The following is an 8,570-nucleotide window of genomic DNA, read 5'->3' on the forward strand; positions in this document are numbered from 1 at the left end:
TTTGGGAAAAGAGGATTGGGAGTCAACTCTGACTATTTTTCTTTCAATGGAAGTAGTTACCAACATAAGCCGATATTTGTTAATAACCTTGTCTCGCTCTGAGAGCGGAGAAAGAGGAAGTCAAAAGGAGATTTTCTTCCAAAATCCGGTGGCATTTCTCCGCAATATTCTTTGCGCCTTCTCCTCATTCATATGGATAGGACTGAGGCTCCATAAGACAGGGATATTGTAAGCCGAAAAAAGCTCTTTTTACCGCGGCGTAGTGGGTTACGGAGTTCAATCAGCGGATATTGCACAAGCCGATCTTGCAAAAATGACTGTTTTTGTTAGTCATTACGGAGTTCAAGAATAAAGAAGAGCTTCTTCCCCGACAAAAACTAGTACACTAGTAGCAGATTCAATATTCTTTTCACATCTGCTTCCTTTTATTTTGTTGATTGCGAGAACTTACTATAACCACTAACTGAGGAGAGACTGAACGGATCTGCTTTCTTTCTACGTTTTCCGCACTTTTACGAGCCCCAACATATAAAGACACTAAGCCCCTTCCTTGAGTCCCTTCCTTGTGAGTCCGGCTTTTCCATTTAAGAGGTCCGGTTCTCGCTAACTAATAGGTCCGGCCTGTAGTCCGGCTTTTCCATTTAATAGGTCCCTTTCTCGCTAACTAATAGGTCCGGCTCACTAATAGATAGGTCCGGCCTGACGTCCGGCTTTTCCTCAGGGATATCGATCCGGCTTTCAGGGACAGGGATATCGATCCATCCGGCTGCCTTTTTCGCCTTCAGACTTTTCCTTTTCTTTCGCATCTAGACCCCCATTGAGCCTTTTGGTTTTTGAGGAAAGGATAGGGGTTTATTTACTCAGCTCCTTGAAGGGAGCTTCGGTTTAGCTAGGAGTCAGCCTCGCAAACTCGGCTTTTCCTTTGGACTAGATTGCTCGAAAGTTCTATAACCACTAACCACTGAAAGGTGGCTTCGCCCTCCATATTATTTGCTTACTGCCCCCCTTATATTTTCAGAACCGACTTCTTGATGTTCTTGCTCGCGTAGCTCGCGCGCGCGTATGTTAACGCTTTGTGTATGCTCCCCACTCGCTCCCTTTTGGAGTGCGCTCGGGGAAGCTTCTACTAAGCGCAGGATTCTCTTCCTTTAACATTCTTTCTATGTCTTACTAAAGTTAGCTACCCATCTCCGTCAGGCTCCCCCCCGCAAATTCTTTGCTCCTCCACCTCTTGACCCAAGCTTTGGCTCTGAACCAAGACCACCCAGGAACAAGCAAGAAGAAGAAGGAAGGAACTAACTAATGAAACTAATGATTCGGTCAAGAACTAATGATTCAGTCGCTGCGCTCCACACAAGAAGAACTAACTAATGAAAGATCTGAACCAAGGGTAAAGTTATCCATCTCCGTCAGGCTCTCCCCCGCAAATTCTTTGCTCCTCCACCAAGCTTCGCTCTTCACCAAGACTACCCCAAATCCTACAACCCACCCATCTTCCGAAGTCTGAATAATATCCGTTCAGGGCATCTCTGCCATTATCTCTTCCTTATCTCTTCTCTTCCTCCTCCTTAGACTTTATTACAGGGCTTCGCCCCTCACACTTATCCTATTTTAGCCTGCTTAAGACAGAATGTATACCTTTCTTTCCTGCTCTTAGCTCTTAGACTTTATTACATTACAGGGCTTCGCCCCTCACACTTATCCTATTTTAGCCTGAGCTAACTTCATTTTCTTTTCTGAGCTAACTTCATGTTGGTGGTGTTCTAACTCGGCTCGTCTTACTCACCTCGCATCTATGTTAACGCTTTGTGTATGCTAGCCGCTCGCTCCCAAAGTACGCTCGGGCTAGCTTCTAGAAAGCGAAGATTCTCCCTCTCAGGAGATTAACCTGTGAAATTCGTCTCTGAAATTAATAAAGAAATCATGTGAAATTCATCTGTTAAAAGAAATCATTAAGAAAGAAGTTCTAGTCGTGAAATAGTTGATTCAAACGATGTGTGCCCGAAAGGCTTATGCCTTGACTAGGGACATCGTGGACAAAGGCGCCATAAGACAGGGATATTCTTGGACTGGGAGCTCAGCTTGACGGAGTGGCTTACGCCTAGCCGTCACGGATAGACATCTCTGTATTCCCCTTTCTTTCTACGTTTTCCGCACTTTTACGAGCCTCAACATATAAAGACAGGTAGCCCCTCGTCAACTCGGTAAAGCTGCTTCGCCCCTTCCTCGAGTCCTTTAAAGACACACTAAGCCCCTGCCTTGAGTCCTTTTCCTCCTTTCAGGGATATCGATCCAGCTAACTAACTAACCTAACTAATACTAATCGGTCCGGCCTGACGTCCGGCTTTTCCTTCCATCTTTCAGGGATATCGATCCGGCTGGCTCTGGCTGCCTTGTTCTTTGTTCTTTAAGGGATATCGATCCCTCTCCTTATCAGTCGAGCCCTTGTTCTTCTTTTTTCGCCTTCAGACTTTGATTTTTCTTTTTCTTCATACTTTCTTTTGGTTTAGGGATGGGGTATACTTACTCAGCTCCTTGAAGGGAGCTTCGGTTGTTCTAGGTGTAGCAGAGCTTTTTTCAAGATTGAACTAGGAAAGAAAGAACAAGTCTGTGTTAAGCAGGTGCAGGCATTTCAAGAATCAGATCCCCTATTTCTTTATGGATGTCATTGACTCTTAGGCGAAGGACTCTTTCACTTGCTTGTTGGACGCGCGCGCTAGAACTCCTCCCTTGAATAGGTCTTTTCAGTTCGTATTCCCGATACAAGGTCCTAAGACGCTGGCTAGCTCTCTATATTTCAGAGACTAAGCTCCGCCTTAGAGGTTTCCATGGGGGTCGGGGTGGAGATCAAGCAAGGGATGCAAAGCAATGAGACCGACCAGGAGCATATGGCCAGAGAAGAAGCTAGAACTCAGAAAGCAAGCCGCCGTATCGGTGCAGCAGGGATCCCACTATTAGTTCCATTAATAAGTCCTTCGCTCAATAGGGTAGTAGAGTCCTCCGGACGGAATATGGATAAAAATCAGTCAGCTAGACACTCTATTTTAGGCGCAATATTGCGAAAAAGCCTTGATGGAGAAGGAGCTGAACTTTGAATTCCTTCTTTATCAAGGGATAGGCTCTTCTTTGCGCTCCTTAACACGTAGGAGGAGATGTAGTGCCTCCAGTTTGCGCTCCCGTAGGTCTTGTCTTATTCTCTTATATAAGCTTGCCTTCGCATGTAGGAGTTTGCCCTTGGTTCTTGGTCTGCCTTGCCTACGGCGGTTCCTTGCCTCCCTCCGGTCTGCAGTCCTTCGTCTTCTTCGATCAGCTCTTTCAAGCAGCTATATAGGAACTCTTCCCCAATCCTACTTCGCATTAGTACTACACAACCCCCTACGCCTTCCTTACTGTCGCGTATCAGCTGTAAGAATAGCTTCAGCTAGAGCAGATATCCCAGGAAATGCAAAATCTCCGAATCGTCTCATCCCTTACCCAGGAAGCCCCGCATGCCTTCAGCTTCAAACCGGGCCTCATCCTTGTTCATTGATTTCACCTGTTGAGCTACTGCATTCCGAAACCGCTACGTGGGGGTCTGGGCTAGTTAGTCTAATGATCTGAGTTCTTGCCTTGATCTCTTTTCACTTCTTCCCTTTCTTCCGATCATGTTATGAAAGATCTATAGAGAGGACTTGCTCTTCGTAATCCTGTATTCCGATCCTTTGTCTCTGGGATATCCCGATTCAGGTCGAATACCGCCTCAATGAACAAGGGTCAAAGAAGATTTCGAAGACGAGACTGGTCCGGAGGATAGGCTTTCTTTTCCTTGGCCGACTACGCGGTAGAAAAGCCAACCATGGCGAAGCGAAGGAAGTGCTCTGGAAAGGGCGGGCTGGGCGAACTCGGGAGTGGAAGAAGTTGATGTCCCCGGGAGTCCGCCTGAGATCTAGATCTTTCTCTTTTTCTTGCTTGAGGTCTGAGATCGGATCCTTCATTCATTCGTGACTCGTGGCATTGAACTTCCTTTTCTTATAATAAATCACCTTCTTTCTACAGTGAAAGCTTAGCTTAGGCTGACGGCCTTGGGAATGGTCAAGAGATTAGAACCAACCGCGTAGTGGGCAGCCTTCCTCATCACCCTAGAAGGAGCCCGGATCCTGAAAGGGGGACCTATGATTCCGCTGACTCAGCAAGAATTTGAGGTGGGGCGGAGACTGAATTTTCCTCTCCTCTGGGACAGAATTTCTCTTGACTTCTGATTCCGCTCTTCTCTACGAGGATCCCGTAATAATCAGACTGATTCTTTCTCCTTCTGCCGAAGAAATAGAGTCCCGTCAGTCCTTCCTCTTTGTCGAGTTTTGCGCTTTCTTTCCAAAAAGAGAATGAAATCACGTATTTTCAGAGTTAGAAGATGGGAATCCAAGGATTTCTCCTTCAAGGCCGACGGAAAGAGATTGTACACGGATCCTCCTGGTTTTCTTCCTGCGAGTCATCCTATTATTTCTTCCTTTTTCTACTTCTTCCTATAGAGGTTCCTATTTCCCAACCATGAATAAAGACGGGGGAGGTCCCTTTCAATCCCACCACTAATAGACGAGACGAGGGTAGATGGGTCGCCGGATCAGTATGAAGCAGCGGCCGGGTCAGAGTCAGGTTGCATCCCTTTCAGGAATGAGAAGGATAGAGGAAGAGTAACAAGAAAAGCAAGTTCAAATAAACTAAGATTTTGGGCTAGTGATGAAAATATTCAAGATTCCACTATTCGAAAGCCTATCCTTTCTGAGAACCTTCTGACTTATCTTCTTTTTTAGAACCGTCGAAGAACATTTGCCAGAGGAGTTGAGTCTTCTTCTTCGCCTACCGCTAATAGAATAGCTGAGTCCGGGAAATGCGTCCCCTTACTAAACTAAGAAAATCAAGCTCATAGTCCGGACGGGATGATCCATCCGTAGGTGGTCTGCTATTGCCTGCCCCTTTCCTTACTCATTTAGGGCTTCCCCTTGCTTTTACAGAACTCTGAGAGTCACATCTGCCACCTTCCTGGCCCATTCAGGCTGGCTTTGAAAAGAGATACTGAAGCGGGTCCATCCTTGCAATCAGCATGGTCGTATAGTTCAAGATGTAGTGGCGTAGGCTTTGCGAGGCTCATGGTTGAGCACAACCGCTTTTTTCTAGAACCGTATACCTTGTCTCATAATCAGTGAACTTCTTGCCGATCTCGTATATTGCCCTTTCTTTCCTACCAGTTTCATCTCATCGTGCTGACCAAGGACAGACACAACTCATGGATGCTTGAATTACTTACAGATAGATGCATCAGGATAGGCTTTCCTCTTTTTCCCACGGAGCGTCCGTCCGAAGGACTACGAAGGAGGACGCCTAGTTTTAGTGGAAAATAAGGGTCCGGAGGCTGAATGAAATTCTCTAATGGATAGGACCCACGGAGCGGTGCAATGAAGCGTTGTAAGGAGCTTTTGTTTTGAAAGTGGCCTTTTTTATAAGAGGACTATCCATATTCACCTTAGGATCAAAGTCAGCCCACGGAGCGGAACATAATCAGACTGAGACTTTAATTCGATCTTCATTCTCCCACGTAGCGGTCTTCTCGTATGAGATCTTTCGAGGTTAGTTACGAAGGAGAGGCGCAAAGAATATTGCGAAAAGCCTAGCCTTTGAGAATTTTCATCTTCGTTCTTTCGAGAATGAGGAGGCCCACCTTTCTTGCTCCTTCCGCCTGCTTGCGTGCTTGGAGAGGATAAAGGTGCTTCGACTCTTAATAATGCATCTTCTTTAGATAAAGGCCGCTTCCCGGAAGGAAAGGAGTGGAGAAAGGGTCCTTCTTCCTCCCCTCCTTTCGAGATCCTCTTTTCTAAGAACCTGTAATAACTCCTCGTCAACTAAGCTCTTTCGCGCTATCGTAGTAGCTTGACTCAGTATTAGGTTATTCAGTTCCCACCCACACTCGTAGGTTCCGATCAAGAGAGGTGAATCAGCTTTCTTTCTTCCGCATCCTCTTTAGGATTAGGAGTCGAGCCCTTGTTCATTGATGGCCTAGCCTCTCTGTCTTTACCAAAAGGATAGCTTGACTCAAAAGAGAAAGGACGCTTGAAGTTCAAGAGCGACTCCGGACCCGCCCGGAAGTTGTCGAATCATTAGCCAAATAAGGAGAAGAGAACAAACTGGAGTGGGAAAGGGGAGAAGCATAAGGTTGCCCGGTTCAGATCAGTCTTCATTCTTTCTTCGGCTTAGCTGAGATTCGTACCATCATGCCTTCTCTACAGCACCACTTTGCCTTTAACCAGAGGTAATTCGCTCCTTTCCCGCTCCGTAGAGTTCAAGACTTCCGCTCCGTGGGGGTTAAGACTTTCTAAGAGTTAACAAGAATACCGGAATAAAGAAGCTTTACGGTCTCGCTCTTAAGTCGTATTCATCCCTCAGAAAGATAAGAGTGAGAGGTGAGACTTCGTACTCACTCTTCCTTTGGTGCCAAGAAAAGACCTTTTAGTGTATAGAACTCATACAATATCCCTGTCTTATGGAGCCTTGATTTTCCCGTCCGTTTCAGACGCCAACAGGTTAATATGGTCCTTTGAATATGGATAAACAAGTCATCTGGACCTCGCATATTGAATTGCGCCTTACAAGATCCAGTCAATGAATCCGTGGGCTTACTTTGATCCTCTCCCCCTATTTCCTATCGTCGGCGAGCCGCTTTCGCTCCGAAGGAGGTGCAAAGAATATTTCGTGGAAGAGGAAGGAAAGAAAGAAAGGTATACATTACAAGAAGAGAGAAGAGGAAGGCGCCATAAGACAGGTCCGAAGGCTAGGTGCAAAGTTCGGTTAATTACGGAAAGTCCTCCTTCCTTCCATATGGATGGTCCTACTTCGGTTAATTACGGATGGTCCTACGGATAAATCACCTGGACCTTTCTTTGGCCCATATGGATAGTCCTCCGGACTACGGATAAATCCTGCGGACTGCGGACTCCGGACTCCGGACGGCTGTCCGCTACGCTACGGCTCCGCTTCCGCGATTAATATGGATAGTCCTTCGGACGGAGAAAGAAAGGTGCAAAGAATATATAGAGAAGGAGAGGATCAATGTAAGTAATATGATGTAAGGAGAGGAGTTTTCTCCCGCCGAATTCTTAAGGAGCAATCATTGATAAGGAAGGATCTTTTCACCTTTAGCTAGCTCGTCGGGCGATGTCAACAAGGTCCTTCGCTCCGGACCCGCGTAGTGGGAATGGACATTCTTTCTTTAGTGCAGCGTCATTTGCGAAGAAGCGAAAAGAGGAAAGAGGAAAGCCTATCCAACCCACGGGGCGGTCTAAGGAAGGAAAGCCTACTTAAACCTACTATCAATGAACCGCAATATTCTTTGCGCCTCCCAGTCTCCTAATGGATAGTCCTACTTCGGTTAATTACGGATGGTCCTACGGATAAATCCTCCGGACTCCTTCCCTCCATATGGATGGTCCTACGGATAAATCCTCCGGACTCCGGATAAATCCTGCGGACTGCGGACTCCGGACGTAGGACCTGTCTTTATCAGGAGCGTAGCGAACAGCCGTCAACTACTTGATAGTTATCCTATCTTTCTCCTACGCGGAATCCAGAATAGACCTCTCTTTCTCCGGAAAAGAAACTCAAACAAGAATCAAACTATGTGAATTTCTTATCCCTTTCCTAGGAGTTCTTCTTTCATTGCGTTTTCCCGGCTTTTTTGCTTCTAAATAGGACTTTTTCTCATATTTCTATTTCACGAAAATAGATCAAAAATGACTGATTTTTCATGATTTCTTTCTACTATTTCTTTTCAGCTCTCCTTATCAGTCGAGCCCAAAACCTAGCATTTCCCTCCGCGGATTCATCTGAAATCTAGCAGATTCATAATGATTCTTTCATTCGAGTTATGAAATCATAATGATTCTTTCATTATCGTTAATGAGCTTCTTTCATTATCGTTAATGAGCTTCTTTCATTATCGTTAATGAGCTTCTTTCATTATCGTTAATGAGTGAATTCTGCTTTTCTTGACTTTTGTGCCAGTCCGAAGGACTATCCATATTCTATTCTTTGCGCATCTGCGTCCTTCTTTTTCGCAACGCATATTGAATTGCGCCTTTTATCTCTTTCTTCTTAATAGACCAAATCGATGAAATAGACCAAATCGATGAAAAGAAGGAGAATTTGTCGGAAATGGCCGGGATAGCTCAGTTGGTAGAGCAGAGGACTGAAAATCCTCGTGTCACCAGTTCAAATCTGGTTTTCTCGGCACATCATGAATTTGTATGAGTATCTATTCTACGGATTCATTAATAATATAGATCATTCAAGGATACATCATCTTTGACCCTCAAGACTCAACAATATCCCCCAACTACGTTGCCTCAGTCGCAGCAAACAAAAAGAAAGCGGAAATCCCCTAATGGATAGTCCTTCGGACCTGTCTTATGGCGCCTTCGGACGGTCACATATTCTATTTTTTCTCTAGTTCATCAAATTTCATGGATCCGTAGTTAGGATCCATAAGACTGAATATGGATTTCTCAATCGCATATTTCATTGCGCCTCCGTAGCTTAATATG

General features: G+C 45.4%; 1 non-coding gene across 1 annotated transcript; it reads left to right on the plus strand.

The window, feature by feature from the left end:
- Positions 1-8,184: 8,184 nt before the first annotated feature.
- trnF-GAA lies at positions 8,185-8,259 on the plus strand. The gene has a single exon. It is a non-coding gene; the product is annotated as a tRNA-Phe (tRNA).
- The last annotated feature ends 311 nt before the right edge of the window (positions 8,260-8,570 follow it).

The sequence above is a fragment of the Cucumis sativus genome (assembly GCF_000004075.3).
Source record: "Cucumis sativus mitochondrion chromosome 1, complete sequence".
NCBI lineage: Eukaryota > Viridiplantae > Streptophyta > Magnoliopsida > Cucurbitales > Cucurbitaceae > Cucumis > Cucumis sativus.